Below are 20,984 nucleotides of genomic sequence, written 5' to 3' on the forward strand. Positions count from 1 at the left end.
CAGTGATACAGAACAAAACAAAACACACAAAGCCTCCAAAAAATATAAAAGTAAGAAATTAAGAGATATCAGAACGAGCATTTGTCAGAGTCTGGAATATAAATATAGTTATATGATTGTGTTTATAGACAGTATATAAATAGAAAATTGGTCTACAGCAGTAGCTATATAGGTTGAGCCATGCCTAGAATACGGTATATACATATGAAGTCGGTAAAACAGTATGTTAACATTGAAGTGGCCAGTGTTCCATAACTATGTACATAGGGCAGAAGTCTTTAAGGTGCAGGGTAGAGTACAGAGTGGTAGCCGGCTCGTAACAGTGACTAAGGTGCAGGGTAGAGTACAGAGTGGTAGCCGGCTCGTAACAGTGACTAAGGTGCAGGGTAGAGTACAGAGTGGTAGCCGGCTCGTAACAGTGACTAAGGTGCAGGGTAGAGTACAGAGTGGTAGCCGGCTCGTAACAGTGACTAAGGTGCAGGATAGAGTACAGAGTGGTAGCCGGCTCGTAACAGTGACTAAGGTGCAGGATAGAGTACAGAGTGGTAGCCGGCTCGTAACAGTGACTAAGGTGCAGGATAGAGTACAGGGTGGTAGCCGGCTAGTAACAGTGACTAAGGTTCAGGATAGAGTACAGGGTGGTAGCCGGCTCGTAACAGTGACTAAGGTTCAGGATAGAGTACAGGGTGGTAGCCGGCTCGTAACAGTCTCTAAGGTGCAGGATAGAGTACAGAGTGGTAGCCGGCTAGTAACAGTGACTAAGGTGCAGGATAGAGTACAGAGTGGTAGCCGGCTCGTAACAGTGACTAAGGTGCAGGATAGAGTACAGAGTGGTAGCCGGCTCGTAACAGTGACTAAGGTGCAGGATAGAGTACAGGGTGGTAGCCGGCTAGTAACAGTGACTAAGGTTCAGGATAGAGTACAGGGTGGTAGCCGGCTCGTAACAGTGACTAAGGTTCAGGATAGAGTACAGGGTGGTAGCCGGCTCGTAACAGTCTCTAAGGTGCAGGATAGAGTACAGAGTGGTAGCCGGCTCGTAACAGTGACTAAGGTGCAGGATAGAGTACAGGGTGGTAGCCGGCTAGTAACAGTGACTAAGGTGCAGGATAGAGTACAGAGTGGTAGCCGGCTCGTAACAGTGACTAAGGTTCAGGGCAGGGTACTGGGCGGAGGCTGGCTAGTGGTGACTCTATGTAACAGTCTGATGGCCTGGAGATAGAAGCTGTTTAACAGTCGCTTGGTCCCGGCTTTGATGCACCTGTACTGTCTCCCCGCCTTCTAAATGGTAGCGGGGGGGTGTATAGGTCAAGGCTCGGGTTTGCTGAGGTCTGCTGATCTTCTTGGCCTTCCTGTGACACCGGGTGCTGTAGATGTCCTGGAGGGCATGCAGTGTGCCCCCCCCCCAGATATGCATTGGGCTGACCACACCACCCTCCTTGCCTGGAAGGAGCCTTTACCTATGAAAACAGCCTACAAGGCAGAATCCTGACTTCTCAGCCTCTCAGGATGAAATTAAACCTGATCATCCTGTCAGGAATGGAGCTCACCCACTGTAAAATTGAAATATTATTCACAAAACAGGAATTGTCCCTTTATAATTATACACGTATCACTTATTCAAGCTAACAACCAGTATAGAGAACAAGCTAGCTTGCTAACAAGACTACCTGGCTAGCTAGCTCACAAGACTAGCCAAGTTAGCTGCGTTGGTCCTTGCATGCGATTGGCTGAGGTTTTAGGGGAGGCATGCAGCCTGGGAGACAGATTTGCCTGTCAGGCATCGTTTAGGGCTTAAATGCCCCCATTGAGATCAATGCAGCCACTCCTGTCAGGCATCGTTTAGGGGTGAAATACCCCCATTGAGATCAATGCAGCCACTCCTGTCAGGCACCGTTTAGGGCTTAAATGCCCCCATTGAGATCAATGCAGCTACTCCTGTCAGGCACCGTTTAGGGCTTAAATGCCCCACATTGAGATCAATGCAGCCACTCCTGTCAGGCAGGGTTTAGGGCTTAAATGCTCCCCATTGAGATCAATGCAGCCACTCCTTGATGAGGTGCTTATCGTGCATCTGAACAAATGAATGGCTGATGATGCGTGGTACTTTTGATTATCTCATTATCTCGACAAAACAACTTTGGTTATGTAGTGATCATGAGATAAATAAGTCATGATCTCGACATAAGGGAATTATAATTTGTTATTCATGTGTCCTCTCTGGACTTCCGTAATTTCGTCGATCTGGATATCCCTCCCAAAATTAATGAAATTATTTATAAAGCCCATCCCTAGTCTCTACAGAGCTGGGGGAGGATTACTGTAATGGCTTGAGGACCTAGTCTCTACAGAGCTGGGGGGAGGATTACTGTAATGGCTTGAGGACCTAGTCTCTACAGAGCTGAGGGAGGATACTGTAATGGCTTGAGGACCTAGTCTCTACAGAGCTGGGGGAGGATTACTGTAATGGCTTGAGGACCTAGTCTCTACAGAGCTGAGGGAGGATTACTGTAATGGCTTGAGGACCTAGTCTCTACAGAGCTGGGGGGAGGATTACTGTAATGGCTTGAGGACCTAGTCTCTACAGAGCTGGGGGAGGATTACTGTAATGGCTTGAGGACCTAGTCTCTACAGAGCTGGGGGGAGGATTACTGTAATGGCTTGAGGACCTAGTCTCTACAGAGCTGGGGGAGGATTACTGTAATGGCTTGAGGACCTAGTCTCTACAGAGCTGGGGGGAGGATTACTGTAATGGCTTGAGGACCTAGTCTCTACAGAGCTGAGGGAGGATACTGTAATGGCTTGAGGGCCTAGTCTCTACAGAGCTGGGGGGAGGATTACTGTAATGGCTTGAGGACCTAGTCTCTACAGAGCTGGGGGAGGATTACTGTAATGGCTTGAGGACCTAGTCTCTACAGAGCTGGGGGGAGGATTACTGTAATGGCTTGAGGACCTAGTCTCTACAGAGCTGGGGGAGGATTACTGTAATGGCTTGAGGACCTAGTCTCTACAGAGCTGGGGGGAGGATTACTGTAATGGCTTGAGGACCTAGTCTCTACAGAGCTGGGGGGAGGATTACTGATTGAGGACCTAGTCTCTACAGAGCTGGGGGAGGATTACTGTAATGGCTTGAGGACCTAGTCTCTACAGAGCTGGGGGAGGATTACTGTAATGGCTTGAGGACCTAGTCTCTACAGAGCTGGGGGGAGGATTACTGATTGAGGACCTAGTCTCTACAGAGCTGGGGGAGGATTACTGTAATGGCTTGAGGACCTAGTCTCTACAGAGCTGGGGGAGGATTACTGTAATGGCTTGAGGACCTAGTCTCTACAGAGCTGGGGGGAGGATTACTGATTGAGGACCTAGTCTCTACAGAGCTGGGGGGAGGATTACTGATTGAGGACCTAGTCTCTACAGAGCTGGGGGTGAGGATTACTGATTGAGGACCTGGAGAATGTCGTGTAAATACTCTGTGCATCTCTTGACAGTCGCCGTGTCTCGCATTGCACGGCAGGAATAATATGGAGTTCCATACAGGAAGGAGGATGGCCCTCTCAGAGAAAAGGGTTCCAGCGAACAGTGTTAGGCAAGACACAACCTGCCCTGGGAATATCTACGGGGCCAGGCCCGTCCCACGCCTTAGAGACGTGTTTGTGTCAACGAGCCTGTCAAGACTCGCCCCTAAACGAACATCGACACAAACCCTAAAACAGGGAGAGGGAAATAAAACATATATATGAGGAATAGAAAAAGAGAAAGATAACAGATTTCTCAATAATGTTGCGGTCTGGAAAAGCCCCGTCTCCAAACCGGTTCTTGTTATTATTAAATGTGTTTTCTTCCTTGAACATTAGGAGATTACCCAGGCTATAATGGAACAGTAGTGGCATTAGGAGATTACCCAGGCTATAATGGAACAGCAGTGACATTAGGAGATTACCCAGGCTATAATGGAACACTACTATACAGCAGTAGTGGCATTAGGAGATTACCCAGGCTATAATGGAACAGCAGTGGCATTATGAGATTACCCAGGCTATAATGGAACAGTAGTGGCATTAGGAGATTACCCAGGCTATAATGGAACAGCAGTGGCATTAGGAGATTACCCAGGCTATAATGGAACAGTAGTGGCATTATGAGATTACCCAGGCTATAATGGAACAGCAGTGACATTAGGAGGTTACCCAGGCTATAATGGAACAGTAGTGACATTAGGAGATTACCCAGGCTATAATGGAACAGCAGTGGCATTAGGAGATTACCCAGGCTATAATGGAACAGCAGTGACATTAGGAGGTTACCCAGGCTATAATGGAACAGTAGTGACATTAGGAGATTACCCAGGCTATAATGGAACAGCAGTGGCATTAGGAGATTACCCAGGCTATAATGGAACAGTAGTGACATTAGGAGATTACCCAGGCTATAATGGAACAGCAGTGACATTAGGAGATTACCCAGGCTATAATGGAACAGTAGTGACATTAGGAGATTACCCAGGCTATAATGGAACAGCAGTGGCATTATGAGATTACCCAGGCTATAATGGAACAGTAGTAACATTAGGAGATTACCCAGGCTATAATGGAACAGTAGTGACATTAGGAGATTACCCAGGCTATAATGGAACAGTAGTAACATTAGGAGATTACCCAGGCTATAATGGAACAGCAGTGGCATTATGAGATTACCCAGGCTATAATGGAACAGTAGTGACATTAGGAGATTACCCAGGCTATAATGGAACAGTAGTAACATTAGGAGATTACCCAGGCTATAATGGAACAGCAGTGACATTAGGAGATTACCCAGGCTATAATGGAACACTGCTATAGAGATTACCCAGGCTATAATGGAACAGCAGTGACATTAGGAGATTACCCAGGCTATAATGGAACAGCAGTGACATTAGGAGATTACCCAGGCTATAATGGAACAGCAGTGACATTAGGAGATTACCCAGGCTATAATGGAACAGCAGTGACATTATGAGATTACCCAGGCTATAATGGAACAGTAGTGGTATTAGGAGATTACCCAGGCTATAATGGAACAGCAGTGGCATTAGGAGATTACCCAGGCTATAATGGAACACTACTATACAGCAGTAGTGGCATTATGAGATTACCCAGGCTATAATGGAACAGCAGTGACATTAGGAGATTACCCAGGCTATAATGGAACAGCAGTGACATTAGGAGATTACCCAGGCTATAATGGAACAGTAGTAACATTAGGAGATTACCCAGGCTATAATGGAACAGTAGTGGCATTAGGAGATTACCCAGGCTATAATGGAACAGTAGTAACATTAGGAGATTACCCAGGCTATAATGGAACAGTAGTGGTATTAGGAGATTACCCAGGCTATAATGGAACAGTAGTAACATTAGGAGATTACCCAGGCTATAATGGAACAGCAGTGACATTAGGAGATTACCCAGGCTATAATGGAACAGCAGTGACATTAGGAGATTACCCAGGCTATAATGGAACAGTAGTGGTATTAGGAGATTACCCAGGCTATAATGGAACAGTAGTGGTATTAGGAGATTACCCAGGCTATAATGGAACAGCAGTGACATTAGGAGATTACCCAGGCTATAATGGAACAGTAGTGGTATTAGGAGATTACCCAGGCTATAATGGAACAGTAGTAACATTAGGAGATTACCCAGGCTATAATGGAACAGCAGTGACATTAGGAGATTACCCAGGCTATAATGGAACAGCAGTGACATTAGGAGATTACCCAGGCTATAATGGAACAGTAGTGGTATTAGGAGATTACCCAGGCTATAATGGAACAGTAGTGGTATTAGGAGATTACCCAGGCTATAATGGAACAGCAGTGACATTAGTGAGATAAATGAGGAGAAAGAGGAATATCCAACTACTTCAATAGGAGCCCATTACTCTGTCACTACATAAACATGACTTGGTTTGCACAGCTCACAACACATCAAAGCCCCAGAAATGTTTATATACCTCTCTCTCTCTCACACACACACACACACACACACACACACAACATGTCATTGTTGTAAAGATTGAACATCGAATAACAGACATATATGCAGCTCTTGTATTCGACTCGTTTCTCAGACTTAACAACAAAGATGCTGGAAAAGTACATTGTGACGATACAAGAAAGGCAAGAAAGAAAGCAAAAGAAAAAGCAGTGGACTTGTAACGTAGTGAAAGAGGAAACGGTTTGGCATCCCGTCCGTATAAGAACCGGGGGAAAACCACCGTAATAAATCCTATCACCTTTTATACTCAAGTCAGGGTTCTCAGCTTCACCGTCAATCAATCACTCAATGTTTCCACCTCGAGAGAGACGGGAAAATAAAACAGCATTCTCGAAACTGTAAAAATATGTTTTATTGTTATTATATTGTTCAATGACAACCTTCCTATTTCAAATCAAATCAAATGAAATGTTATTGGTCACATACACATGGTTAGCAGATGTTAATGCGAGTGTAGCGAAATGCTTGTGCTTCTAGTTCCGACAATGCAGTAATAACCAACGAGTAATCTAACCTAACAATTCCACAACTACTACCTTATACACACAAGTGTAAAGGGATAAAGAATATGTACATAAAGATATATGAATGAGTGATGGTACAGAACGGCATAGGCAAGATGCAGTAGATGGTATAGAGTACGGTATATACATATGAGATGAGTACTGTAGGGTATGTAAACATAAAGTGGCATAGTTTAAAGTGACTAGTGATACATTTATTACATCCAATTTTTCCATTATTAAAGTGGCTAGAGATTTGAGTCAGTATGTTGGCAGCAGCCACTCACTGTTAGTTATGGCTGTTTAACAGTCTTAGTGCATATTTATTTGTTGGGAAAAGTTTTCTACAGTTTCAGTTTTATAAATGTGCTCTAGCAACCAATTGGCTTAGGTCAGGCTTGATAAACATGAAGTCACATGCCATTTTCCGTACCGCGTCAGGTGTCACACACACATCTGGGACTCCGTCCGATGACTGCAGCATCATATGCCTGTACAATCACTATCGAGGCTTTGCTACACTGACCTTCTTAGTGCTAACTTTAAGCATCAGCTGTCAGAGCAGCTTACCCATCACTGCACCTGTACATAGCCCATCTGTAAATAGCCCATCCAACTACCTCATCCCCATATTGTTATTTATCCTCTTGCTCTTTTGCACCCCAGTATCTCTACTTGCACATCATCATCTGCACATCTATCCCTCCAGTGTTTAATTGTTAAATTGTAATTATTTCCCCACTATGGCCTATTTATTGCCTTACCTCCCTACTCTTCTACATTTGCACACACTGTATATAGATTTTTCTATTGTGTTATTGACCGTACGTTTGTTTGTGTGTAACTCTGTGTTGTTGTTTTTGTCACACTGCTTTGCTTTATCTTGGCCAGGTCGCAGTTGTAAATGAGAACTTGTTCTCAACTGGCCTACCTGGTTAAATAAAGGGTTAGGGTTATATATATATAAATACCTGGTTAAATAAAGGTGAAATAAATAAATAAATAAAAAGTAACAGCTGCCTTCCGGCCCTGCTTCCTACATTATCTTTGCAACACACCGAAATAAATCGCTAATGAGGATATTTGTTATCTCCGCTCTCACTTTTCTATCCTGCTTCCCTGACGTGTTTTCTTCTTCAACAAGAGAGAACCAGGTGTTTCCATCTCCTCTCCAGAGAGAACCAGGTGTTTTCCATCTCCTCTCCAGAGAGAACCAGGTGTTTCCATCTCCTCTCCAGAGAGAACAAGGTGTTTTCCATCTCCTCTCCAGAGAGAACCAGGTGTTTCCATCTCCTCTCCAGAGAGAACCAGGTGTTTTCCATCTCCTCTCCAGAGAGAACCAGGTGTTTTTTCATCTCCTCTCCAGAGAGAACCAGGTGTTTTTCCATCTCCTCTCCAGAGAGAACCAGGTGTTTTCCATCTCCTCTCCAGAGAGAACAAGGTGTTTTTCCATCTCCTCTCCAGAGAGAACAAGGTGTTTTTCCATCTCCTCTCCAGAGAGAACAAGGTGTTTTTCCATCTCCTCTCCAGAGAGAACAAGGTGTTTTTCCATCTCCTCTCCAGAGAGAACAAGGTGTTTTTCCATCTCCTCTCCAGAGAGAACAAGGTGTTTTTCCATCTCCTCTCCAGAGAGAACAAGGTGTTTTTCCATCTCCTCTCTAGAGAGAACCAGGTGTTTTTCCATCTCCTCTCCAGAGAGAACAAGGTGTTTTTCCATCTCCTCTCCAGAGAGAACAAGGTGTTTTTCCATCTCCTCTCCAGAGAGAACAAGGTGTTTTTCCATCTCCTCTCCAGAGAGAACCAGGTGTTTTTCCATCTCCTCTCCAGAGAGAACCAGGTGTTTTTCCATCTCCTCTCCAGAGAGAACAAGGTGTTTTTCCATCTCCTCTCCAGAGAGAACAAGGTGTTTTTCCATCTCCTCTCCAGAGAGAACCAGGTGTTTTTCCATCTCCTCTCCAGAGAGAACAAGGTGTTTTTCCATCTCCTCTCCAGAGAGAACAAGGTGTTTTTCCATCTCCTCTCCAGAGAGAACAAGGTGTTTTCCATCTCCTCTCCAGAGAGAACCAGGTGTTTTCCATCTCCTCTCCAGAGAGAACAAGGTGTTTTTCCATCTCCTCTCCAGAGAGAACAAGGTGTTTTTCCATCTCCTCTCCAGAGAGAACCAGGTGTTTTCCATCTCCTCTCCAGAGAGAACCAGGTGTTTCCATCTCCTCTCCAGAGAGAACCAGGTGTTTTCCATCTCCTCTCCAGAGAGAACCAGGTGTTTCCATCTCCTCTCCAGAGAGAACCAGGTGTTTTCCATCTCCTCTCCAGAGAGAACCAGGTGTTTTTTCATCTCCTCTCCAGAGAGAACCAGGTGTTTCCATCTCCTCTCCAGAGAGAACAAGGTGTTTTTCCATCTCCTCTCCAGAGAGAACCAGGTGTTTTCCATCTCCTCTCCAGAGAGAACAAGGTGTTTTTCCATCTCCTCTCCAGAGAGAACAAGGTGTTTTTCCATCTCCTCTCCAGAGAGAACAAGGTGTTTTTCCATCTCCTCTCCAGAGAGAACAAGGTGTTTTTCCATCTCCTCTCCAGAGAGAACCAGGTGTTTTCCATCTCCTCTCCAGAGAGAACAAGGTGTTTTTCCATCTCCTCTCCAGAGAGAACAAGGTGTTTTTCCATCTCCTCTCCAGAGAGAACAAGGTGTTTTTCCATCTCCTCTCCAGAGAGAACAAGGTGTTTTTCCATCTCCTCTCCAGAGAGAACAAGGTGTTTTTCCATCTCCTCTCCAGAGAGAACAAGGTGTTTTTCCATCTCCTCTCCAGAGAGAACAAGGTGTTTTTCCATCTCCTCTCTAGAGAGAACCAGGTGTTTTTCCATCTCCTCTCCAGAGAGAACAAGGTGTTTTTCCATCTCCTCTCCAGAGAGAACAAGGTGTTTTTCCATCTCCTCTCCAGAGAGAACCAGGTGTTTTTCCATCTCCTCTCCAGAGAGAACCAGGTGTTTTTCCATCTCCTCTCCAGAGAGAACAAGGTGTTTTTCCATCTCCTCTCCAGAGAGAACAAGGTGTTTTTCCATCTCCTCTCCAGAGAGAACCAGGTGTTTTTCCATCTCCTCTCCAGAGAGAACAAGGTGTTTTTCCATCTCCTCTCCAGAGAGAACAAGGTGTTTTTCCATCTCCTCTCCAGAGAGAACCAGGTGTTTTTCCATCTCCTCTCCAGAGAGAACAAGGTGTTTTTCCATCTCCTCTCCAGAGAGAACCAGGTGTTTTTCCATCTCCTCTCCAGAGAGAACAAGGTGTTTTTCCATCTCCTCTCCAGAGAGAACCAGGTGTTTTTCCATCTCCTCTCCAGAGAGAACAAGGTGTTTTTCCATCTCCTCTCCAGAGAGAACCAGGTGTTTTTCCATCTCCTCTCCAGAGAGAACCAGGTGTTTTTCCATCTCCTCTCCAGAGAGAGAGAAAAAGAATAGACTAACCCTCCTTTTAATTTCTGTACAATTGAGCAGGTTAGTGAGAAGCTGCTGAAGACATGATGCTACATGTCAGGTATGAAGAGGACAAGACTGGAGGCGCCAAGCCCTGCTTGTTTAAGGCCCAGCTCTGTCAGGACTTGATTTGGCGTGCGCCCGCAGCCACCGGGGCTGGGGAAGGAACGCTATGGCTGTGGGCCTGTCTCAACCTGTACCTGGGCAACTTTTAGGAGAGGAGAAAAGTCTGTTTGTGTGTTGAAGTAGTATCGCTGGGTTGAGAGACGGAGTACACTCACAGGCCAGTTTATTAGATACACCACCCCGTTCACGAAGGTGTCACATGGTCGTGTCTTGCTATAGAAATTAGGGAGACAGTCATCGAGGCATTCAGTTACTGCTCGACTGAGAGGTATGACTCTGTTACCCTACTATAGAGCTATGACTCTGCTACCCTACTATAGAGGTATGACTCTGCTACCCTACTATAGAGGTATGACTCTGTTACCTGCTACCCTACTGTAGAGCTATGACTCTGCTACCCTACTATAGAGGTATAGCTATGCTACCCTACTGTAGAGGCATGCCTCTGCTACCCTACTATAGAGGTATGACTCTGCTACCCTACTATAGAGGTATGACTCTGCTACCCTACTATAGAGTTATGACTGCTACCTTACTATAGAGGTATAACTCTGCTACCCTACTATAGAGGTATGACTCTTCTACCCTACATTAGAGGTATGACTCTGCTACCTTACTATAGAGGTATGACTCTGCTACCCTACTATAGAGGTATGACTCTGCTACCCTACTATAGAGGTATGACTCTGCTACCCTACTATAGAGGTATGACTCTGTTACCCTACTATAGAGGTATGACTCTGCTCCCTTACTATAGAGGTATGACTCTGTTACCTGCTACCCTACTATAGAGCTATGACGCTGCTACCCTACTATAGAGGTATGACTCTGCTACCCTACTATAGAGGTATGACTCTGCTACCTTACTATAGAGGTATGACTCTGCTACCCTACTATAGAGGTATGACTTCTACCCTACTATAGCGGTATGACTCTGCTACCCTACTATAGAGGTATGACTGCTACCTTACTATAGAGGTATAACTCTGCTACCCTACTATAGAGGTATGACTCTCCTACCCTACTATAGAGCTATGACTCTGCTACCCTACTATAGAGGTATGACTCTGCTACCCTACTATAGAGGTATGACTCTGCTACCCTACTATAGAGGTATGACTCTGTTACCCTACTATAGAGGTATGACTCTGCTACCCTACTATAGAGGTATAACTCTGCTACCCTACTATAGAGGTATGACTCTCCTACCCTACTATAGAGGTATGACTCTGCTACCCTACTATAGAGGTATGACTCTGCTACCCTACTATAGAAGTATGACTCTGCTACCCTACTATAGAGGTATGACTCTGTTACCCTACTATAGAGGTATGACTCTTCTACCCTACTATAGAGGTATGACTCTGCTACCCTACTAAAGAGGTATGACGCTGCTACCCTACTATAGAGGTATGACTCTATTACCTGCTACCCTACTATAGAGGTATGACTCTGCTACCCTACTATAGAGGTATGACTCTTCTACCCTACTATAGAGGTATGTCTCTGCTACCCTACTAAAGAGGTATGACGCTGCTACCCTACTATAGAGGTATGACTCTCCTACCCTACTATAGAGCTATGACTCTGCTACCCTACTATAGAGGTATGACTCTGCTACCCTACTATAGAGGTATGACTCTGCTACCCTACTATAGCGGTATGACTCTGTTACCCTACTATAGAGGTATGACTCTTCTACCCTACTATAGAGGTATGACTCTGCTACCCTACTATAGAGGTATGACTCTTCTACCCTACTATAGAGGTATGCCTCTGCTACCCTACTATAGAGGTATGACTGCTACCTTACTATAGAGGTATAACTCTGCTACCCTACTATAGAGGTATGACTCTGCTACCCTACTATAGAGGTAGGACTCTGCTACCCTACTATAGAGGTATGACTCTGCTACCCTACTATAGAGGTATGACTCTTCTACCCTACTATAGAGCCATGACTCTGCTACCCTACTATAGAGGTATGACTCTGCTACCCTACTATAGAGGTATGACTCTTCTACCCTACTATAGAGGTATGACTCTGCTACCCTACTATAGAGGTATGACTCTGCTACCCTACTATAGAGGTATGACTGCTACCTTACTATAGAGGTATGACTCTGTTACCTGCTACCCTACTATAGAGGTATGACTCTGCTACCCTACTATAGAGGTATGACTCTGTTACCTGCTAGCCTACTATAGAGCTACAGTGAGGGAAAAAAGTATTTGATCCCCTGCTGATTTTGTACGTTTGCCCACTGACAAAGAAATGATCAGTCTATAATTTTAATGGTAGGTTTATTTGAACAGTGAGAGACAGAATAACAACAAAAATATCCAGAAAAACGCATGTCAAAAATGTTATAAATTGATTTGCATTTTAATGAGGGAAATAAGTATTTGACCCCCTCTCAATCAGAAAGATTTCTGGCTCCCAGGTGTCTTTCATACAGGTAACGAGCTGAGATTAGGAGCACACTCTTAAAGGGAGTGCTCCTAATCTCAGTTTCTTACCTGTATAAAAGACACCTGTCCACAGAAGCAATCAATCAATCAGATTCCAAACTCTCCACCATGGCCAAGACCAAAGAGCTCTCCAAGGATGTCAGGGACAAGATTGTAGATCTACACAAGGCTGGAATGGGCTACAAGACCATTGCCAAGCAGCTTGGTGAGAAGGTGACAACAGTTGGTGCGATTATTCGCAAATGGAAGAAACACAAAATAACTGTCAATCTCCCTTGGCCTAGGGCTCCATGCAAGATCTCACCTCGTGGAGTTGCAATGATCATGAGAATGGTGAGGAATCAGCCCAGAACTACACAGGAGGATCTTGTCAATGATATCAAGGCAGCTGGGACCATAGTCACCAAGAAAACAATTGGTAACACACTACGCCGTGAAGGACTGAAATCCTGCAGCGCCCGCAAGGTCCCCCTGCTCAAGAAAGCACATATACATGCCCGTCTGAAGTTTGCCAATGAACATCTGAATGATTCAGAGGACAACTGGGTGAACGTGTTGTGGTCAGACGAGACCAAAATGGAGTTCTTTGGCATCAACTCAACTTGTCGTGTTTGGAGGAGGAGGAATGCTGCCTATGACCCCAAGAAACCATCCCCACCGTCAAACATGGAGGTGGAAACATTATGCTTTGGGGGTGTTTTTCTGCTAAGGGGACAGGACAACTTCACCGCATCAAAGGGACGATGGACGGGGCCATGTACCGTCAAATCTTGGGTGAAAACCTCCTTCCCTCAGCCAGGGTATTGAAAATGGGTCGTGGATGGGTATTCCAGCATGACAATGACCCAAAACACACGGCCAAGGCAGCAAAGGAGTGGCTCAAGAAAAAGCACATTAAGGTCCTGGAGTGGCCTAGCCAGTCTCCAGACCTTAATCCCATAGAAAATCTGTGGAGGGAGCTGAAGGTTCGAGTTGCCAAACGTCAGCCTCGAAACCTTAATGACTTGAAGAAGATCTGCAAAGAGGAGTGGGACAAAATCCCTCCTGAGATGTGTGCAAACCTGGTGGCCAACTACAAGAAACATCTGACCTCTGTGATTGCCAACAAGGGTTTTGCCACCAAGTACTAAGTCATGTTTTGCAGAGGGGTCAAATACTTATTTCCCTCATTAAAATGCAAATCAATTTATAAAATTTTTGACATGCGTTTTTCTGGATTTTTTTGTTGATATTCTGTCTCTCACTGTTCAAATAAACCTACCATTAAAATTACAGACTGATCATTTCAATGTCAGTGGGCAAACGAACAAAATCAGCAGGGGATCAAATACTTTTTTCCCTCACTGTATGACTCTGCTACCCTACTATAGAGGTATGACTCTGCTACCCTACTATAGAGGTATTACTCTGCTACCCTACTATAGAGGTATGACTTCTACCTTACTATAGAGGTATAACTCTTCTACCCTACTATAGAGGTATGACTCTGCTACCCTACTATAGAGGTATGACTCTGCTACCCTACTATAGAGCCATGACTCTGCTACCCTACTATAGAGGTATGTCTCTGCTACCCTACTATAGAGGTATGACTCTGCTACCCTACTATAGAGGTATGACTCTGCTACCCTACTATAGAGGTATGACTCTTCTACCCTACTATAGAGGTATGACTCTTCTACCCCACTATAGAGGTATGACTCTGCTACCCTACTATAGAGGTATGACTCTGCTACCCTACTATAGAGGTATGACTGCTACCCTACTATAGAGGTATGACTCTTCTACCCTACTATAGAGGTATGACTCTGCTACCCTACTATAGAGGTATGACTCTGTTACCCTACTATAGAGGTATGACTCCTACCTTACTATAGAGGTATGACTCTGTTACCTGCTACCCTACTATAGAGGTATGACTCTTCTACCCTACTATAGAGGTATGACTCTGCTACCCTACTATAGAGGTATGACTCTTCTACCCTACTATAGAGGTATGACTCTTCTACCCTACTATAGAGGTATGACTCTGCTACCCTACTATAGAGGTATGACTCTGTTACCTGCTAGCCTACTATAGAGCTATGACTCTGCTACCCTACTATAGAGGTATGCCTCTGCTACCGTACTATAGAGGTATGACTCTGTTACCTGCTACCCTACTATAGAGCTATGACTCTGCTACCCTACTATAGAGGTATGACTTCTACCCTACTATAGAGGTATGACTCTGTTACCTGCTACCCTACTATAGAGCTATGACTCTTCTACCCTACTATAGAGGTATGACTGCTACCCTACTATAGAGGTATGACTCTGCTACCCTACTATAGAGGTATAACTCTGCTACCCTACTATAGAGGTATGACTCTGCTACCCTACTATAGAGGTATGACTCTGCTACCCTACTATAGAGGTATGACTCTGCTACCCTGCTATAGAGGTATGACTCTGTTACCTGCTAGCCTACTATAGAGCTATGACTCTGCTACCCTACTGTAGAGGTATGACTCTGCTACCCTACTATAGAGGTATGACTCTGTTACCTGCTACCCTAATATAGAGGTATGACTTCTACCCTACTATAGAGGTATGACTCTGCTACCCTACTATAGAGGTATGACTCTGCTACCCTACTATAGAGGTATGACTGCTACCCTACTATAGAGGTATAACTCTGCTACCCTACTATAGAGGTATGACTCTGCTACCCTACTATAGAGGTATGACTGCTACCTTACTATAGAGGTATAACTCTGCTACCCTACTATAGAGGTATAACTCTGCTACCCTACTATAGAGGTATAGCTCTTCTACCCTACTATAGAGGTATGACTCTGCTACCCTACTATATAGGTATGCCTGCTACCCTACTATAGAGGTATGACTCTGCTACCCTAGTATAGAGGTATGTCTTCTACCCTACTATAGAGGTATGTCTTCTACCCTACTATAGAGGTATGACTCTGCTACCCTACTATAGAGGTATGACTCTGCTACCCTACTATAGAGGTATGACTTCTACCCTACTATAGAGGTATGACTCTGCTACCCTACTATAGAGGTATGACTCTGCTACCCTACTATAGAGGTATGACTCTGCTACCCTACTATAGAGGTATGACTCTGCTACCTTACTATATAGGTATGACTCTCCTACCCTACTATAGAGGTATGACTGCTACCTTACTATAGAGGTATAACTCTGCTACCTTACTATATAGGTATGACTCTGCTACCCTACTATAGAGGTATGTCTCTGCTACCCTACTATAGAGGTATGACTCTGCTACCCTACTATAGAGGTATGACTGCTACCCTACTATAGAGGTATGACTGCTACCTTTCTATAGAGGTATAACTCTGCTACCCTACTATAGAGGTATGACTCTTCTACCCTACCATAGAGGTATGACTCTGCTACCCTACTATAGAGGTATGACTGCTACCCTACTATAGAGGTATGACTCTGCTACCCTACTATAGAGGTATGACTCTGCTATCCTACTATAGAGGTATGACTCTGCTACCCTACTATAGAGGTATGACTCTGCTACCCTACTATAAAGGTATGACTCTGCTACCCTACTATAGAGGTATGACTTCTACCCTACTATAGAGGTATAACTCTTCTACCCTACTATAGAGGTATGACTCTGCTACCCTACTATAGAGGTATGACTCTGCTACCCTACTATAGAGGTATGACTCTGCTACCCTACTATAGAGGTATGACTCTGCTACCCTACTATAGAGGTATGACTGCTACCCTACTATAGAGGTATGACTCTTCTACCCTACTGAAGAGGTAGGTCTCTGCTACCCTACTATAGAGGTATGACTGCTACCCTACTATAGAGGTAGGACTCTGCTACCCTACTATAGAGGTAGGACTCTGCTACCCTACTGAAGAGGTAGGTCTCTGCTACCCTACTATAGAGGTATGACTGCTACCCTACTATAGAGGTAGGACTCTGCTACCCTACTATAGAGGTAGGACTCTGCTACCCTACTATAGAGGTATAACTCTGCTACCCTACTATAGAGGTATGACTCTTCTACCCTACTATACAGGTATGATTGCTACCCTACTATAGAGGTATGACTCTGCTACCCTAGTATAGAGGTATGTCTTCTACCCTACTATAGAGGTATGTCTTCTACCCTACTATAGAGGTATGACTCTGCTACCCTACTATAGAGGTATGACTCTGCTACCCTACTATAGAGGTATGACTTCTACCCTACTATAGAGGTATGACTCTGCTACCCTACTATAGAGGTATGACTCTGCTACCCTACTATAGAGGTATGACTCTGCTACCCTACTATAGAGGTATGACTCTGCTACCTTACTATATAGGTATGACTCTCCTACCCTACTATAGAGGTATGACTGCTACCTTACTATAGAGGTATAACTCTGCTACCTTACTATATAGGTATGACTCTGCTACCCTACTATAGAGGTATGTCTCTGCTACCCTACTATAGAGGTATGACTCTGCTACCCTACTATAGAGGTATGACTGCTACCCTACTATAGAGGTATGACTGCTACCTTTCTATAGAGGTATAACTCTGCTACCCTACTATAGAGGTATGACTCTTCTACCCTACCATAGAGGTATGACTCTGCTACCCTACTATAGAGGTATGACTGCTACCCTACTATAGAGGTATGACTCTTCTACCCTACTATACAGGTATGACTGCTACCCTACTAGGGGGCTATGACTCTGCTACCCTACTAGGGGGCTATGACTCTGCTACCCTACTAGGGGGCTATGACTCTGCTACCCTACTACAGAGCTATGACTCTGCTACCCTACTAGGGGGCTATGACTCTGCTACCCTACTACAGAGCTATGACTCTGCTACCCTACTACAGAGCTATGACTCTTCTACCCTACTATACAGGTATGACTTCTACCCTACTAGGGGGCTATGACTCTGCTACCCTACTAGGGGGCTATGACTCTGCTACCCTACTAGGGGGCTATGACTCTGCTACCCTACTAGGGGGCTATGACTCTGCTACCCTACTACAGAGCTATGACCTTGCTAACCTACTTTAAGGCGTAGTTGAGTGTTATGTTTAAATGACTGTCTGCATCACATGTGCCCTGATCTAAAGTAGTGTGCTATATAGGGAATAGGGTGCCATAGGGCCCTGATATAAAGTAGTGTGCTATATAGGGAATAGTGTGCCATAGGGCCCTGATCGGAAGTAGTGTGCTATATAGGGAATAGGGTGCCATTTGGGACGTAGGCATTGTGATTAAGTAGTGTTTTCGCTGTGTGTGTAATTTACATTGTGACCAGTGAATGGCTCATAATTACATAGTAACACATGAGAGAGGACCGCGCCCTGCCTGGGAGAGGAGAGAGCCACTTTAGCACATCAGTCAACTGCTGCCTGCCTGCGTGTGTGTGTGTGTGTGTGTGTGTGTGTGTGTGTGTGTGTGTGTGTGTGTGTGTGTGTGTGTGTGTGTGTGTGTGTGTGTGTGTGTGTGTGTGTGTGTGTGTGTGTGTGTGTGTGTGTGTGTGTGTGTGTGTCTCTGTGTGTGTGTGTCTCTGTGTGTGTGTGTCTCTGTGTGTGTGTGTGTGTGTGTGTGTGTGTGTGTGTGTGTGTGTGTGTGTGTGTGTCTGTGTGTGTGTGTGTGTGTGTGTGTGTCTCTCTCTACAGTATGCAATGTCAGCAGTCTTAAACAACTATTGTCTTCTGCCTTGAACGTGGCAGATACTGAGAATACTTTATGTTTCATATCTTGTTGCCCTTAGCAAAACAAATGGTCAATTTGTCAATTATTCACAAGCACTGAAAATCCCCTTTACGGCCATTGATATTGATCTTTCTCTCTCATATCTATGTGACAGACAGGGGTGTACAGGGTGATCAGGTTGGGCTCTGGTTATTTATCAGGGTCTTCTAGATGTCCTAGTATGGAACACTTCCATCGTCATGTCTACATACATGTTCCCCCAGGCAACGGAATCTCTCCTCGTCAACATAACTGACATTCACATCAATATAAACTCAGCAAAACAAGAAAACGTCCTCTCACTGTCAACTGATTTTCATTTATTTTCATGTGTAAATATTTGTATGAACATAACAAGATTCAACAACTGAGACATAAACTGAACAAGTTCCACAGACATGTGACTAACAGAAATTGAATAATGTGTCCCTGAACAAACGGTGGGTCAAAATCAAAAGTAACAGTCAGTATCTGGTGTGGCCACCAGCTGCATTAAGTACTGCAGTGCATCTCCTCCTCATGGACTGCACCAGATTTGCCATTTCTTGCTGTGAGATGTTACCCCACTCTTCCACCAAGGTATCTGCCTTTGACGAGCTTCTTCTGTTGGTACTCCAATATGTCCCATAAACCTTTTGTTCGATTAATTCCGTCGATATATATCCAAAATGTCCATTTATTTGGAGCATTTGATCCAGAAAAACACAGGTTCCAACTTGCACAACGTGACTACAAAGTATCTCAAAAGTTACCTGTAAGCTTTGTCCAAACATTTCAAACTATTTTTGTAATACAACTTTAGGTATTTTTTAACGTAAATAATTGATAAAATTGAAGACGGGGTGATCTGTGTTCAATACCGGAGGAAAACAATGTGTAGCATGCTTTCTGGTCACGCGCCTCTAACAAACAGTACACTTCACTGGAGCCTCATTCTGAACATGGCTACCACTTCATTTCTCAAAGGAAAAACCTCAACCAATTTCTAAAGACTGTTGACATCCAGTGGAAGCGATAGGAACTGCAGGAAGGTCCCTTAGAAATCTGGATTCCCAATGAAAACCTATTGAAAAGAGAGTGACCTCAAAAAAAAAATTCTGAATGGTTTGTCCTCGGGGTTTTGCCTGCCAAATAAGTTATGTTATAGTCACAGACATGATTCAAACAGTTTTAGAAACTTCAGAATGTTTTCTATCCAATACTAATAATAATATGCATATATTAGCATCTGGGACTGAGTAGGAGGCAGTTTACTCCGGGCACGCTTTTCATCCAAACGTGAAAATGCTGCCACCTATCCATAAGAAGTTAATTGCCTAAGCTGTTAATGTCTTAACGACCGTTCCACAGGTGTATGTTCATTAATTGTTTATGGTTCGTTGAACAAGCATGGGAAACAGTGTTTAAACCCTTTACATTGAAGATCTGTGAAGTTATTTGGATTTTTATGAGTGATCTTTGAAAGACAGGGTCCTGAAAAAGGGAAATGTATTTTATTGCTGAGTTTACATCTATCATACATTCACATGGGGGAAACAGTCGGCCACTATCAATCTGCAAGGTTTCTCGCTTACTGACTGGTTGGGAATGTCAAGGACCCCTCCTCCCTTACTGACTGGTTGGTAATATCAAGGACCCCTCCTCCCTTACTGACTGGTTGGTAATGTCAAGGACCCCTCCTCCCTTACTGACTGGTTGGTAATATCAAGGACCCCTCCTCCCTTACTGACTGGTTGGTAATGTCAAGGACCCTCCTCCCTTACTGACTGGTTGGTAATATCAAGGACCCCTCCTCCCTTACTGACTGGTTGGTAATGTCAAGGACCCTCCTCCCTTACTGACTGGTTGGGAATATCAAGGACCCCTCCTCCCTTACTGACTGGTTGGGAATATCAAGGACCCTCCTCCCTTACTGACTGGTTGGGAATATCAAGGACCCTCCTCCCTTGCTTTCTCAGTGCAACTCCAAAGTAATTACCCTTTTATAAGAGCAGTGATATATATATATATATATATATATACATACTGTTGTCTAAGAGCAGTGGCACTTGGTCTGACACATCTAGCCTTACAGAAGTCTATTCATCCTGTTGTAGAGGACTACTTCATAATGAGGTTAGTTTGGTTTGCTAGCTAGAGGGATCATCCTGGAGAAGAGAGGAGAAGAGAGGAGATGAAACGTATCCTTGCCAAGTATAGCTAGCTTCTGTAATAATATTTAAAAGTCATCCTAGACAGATGCTGGGATGGGCTCCTTTTCACTGCAACACAGCTTAACAGAGATGGAATTTACTGTAGAAATGTTTCCAGAACGCACTGCCCCGGGGATGTTTTCACAAATCTTCACACAATAATTGTTCCATTTCAAATGCCAATCCTGGCAGGACACTTTTTCCTTCTCTTTGTGTTTTTCCATCAGCATGTCTCCTTCACAGGAGGGATTACACCAGGTATATCCCAAATGGAGCCCTATTCCCTATATAGTGCACCAGTTTTGACCAGAGGGTTTCTGGAAATGTAGTGCACTATAAATGTAGTGAACTGTAAATGGTGCCATTTGGGACACATTCAGTGAGTGCATAGTGCTTACACAGAGGTAGTAGAAGTAGTGTTAGTAGTAG

At 44.3% G+C, this 20,984-nt stretch overlaps 1 protein-coding gene across 5 annotated transcripts in view; it reads left to right on the forward strand.

Moving 5' to 3' along the window:
• The window catches only part of LOC139541682 (tumor protein 63-like), a 208,132-nt gene that overhangs the window by 156,003 nt on the left and 31,145 nt on the right, over positions 1 to 20,984 (forward strand). The gene's annotated exons all lie outside the window — the stretch shown is intronic.

This window comes from Salvelinus alpinus, chromosome 16 (genome assembly GCF_045679555.1).
Source record: "Salvelinus alpinus chromosome 16, SLU_Salpinus.1, whole genome shotgun sequence".
Lineage (NCBI taxonomy): Eukaryota > Metazoa > Chordata > Actinopteri > Salmoniformes > Salmonidae > Salvelinus > Salvelinus alpinus.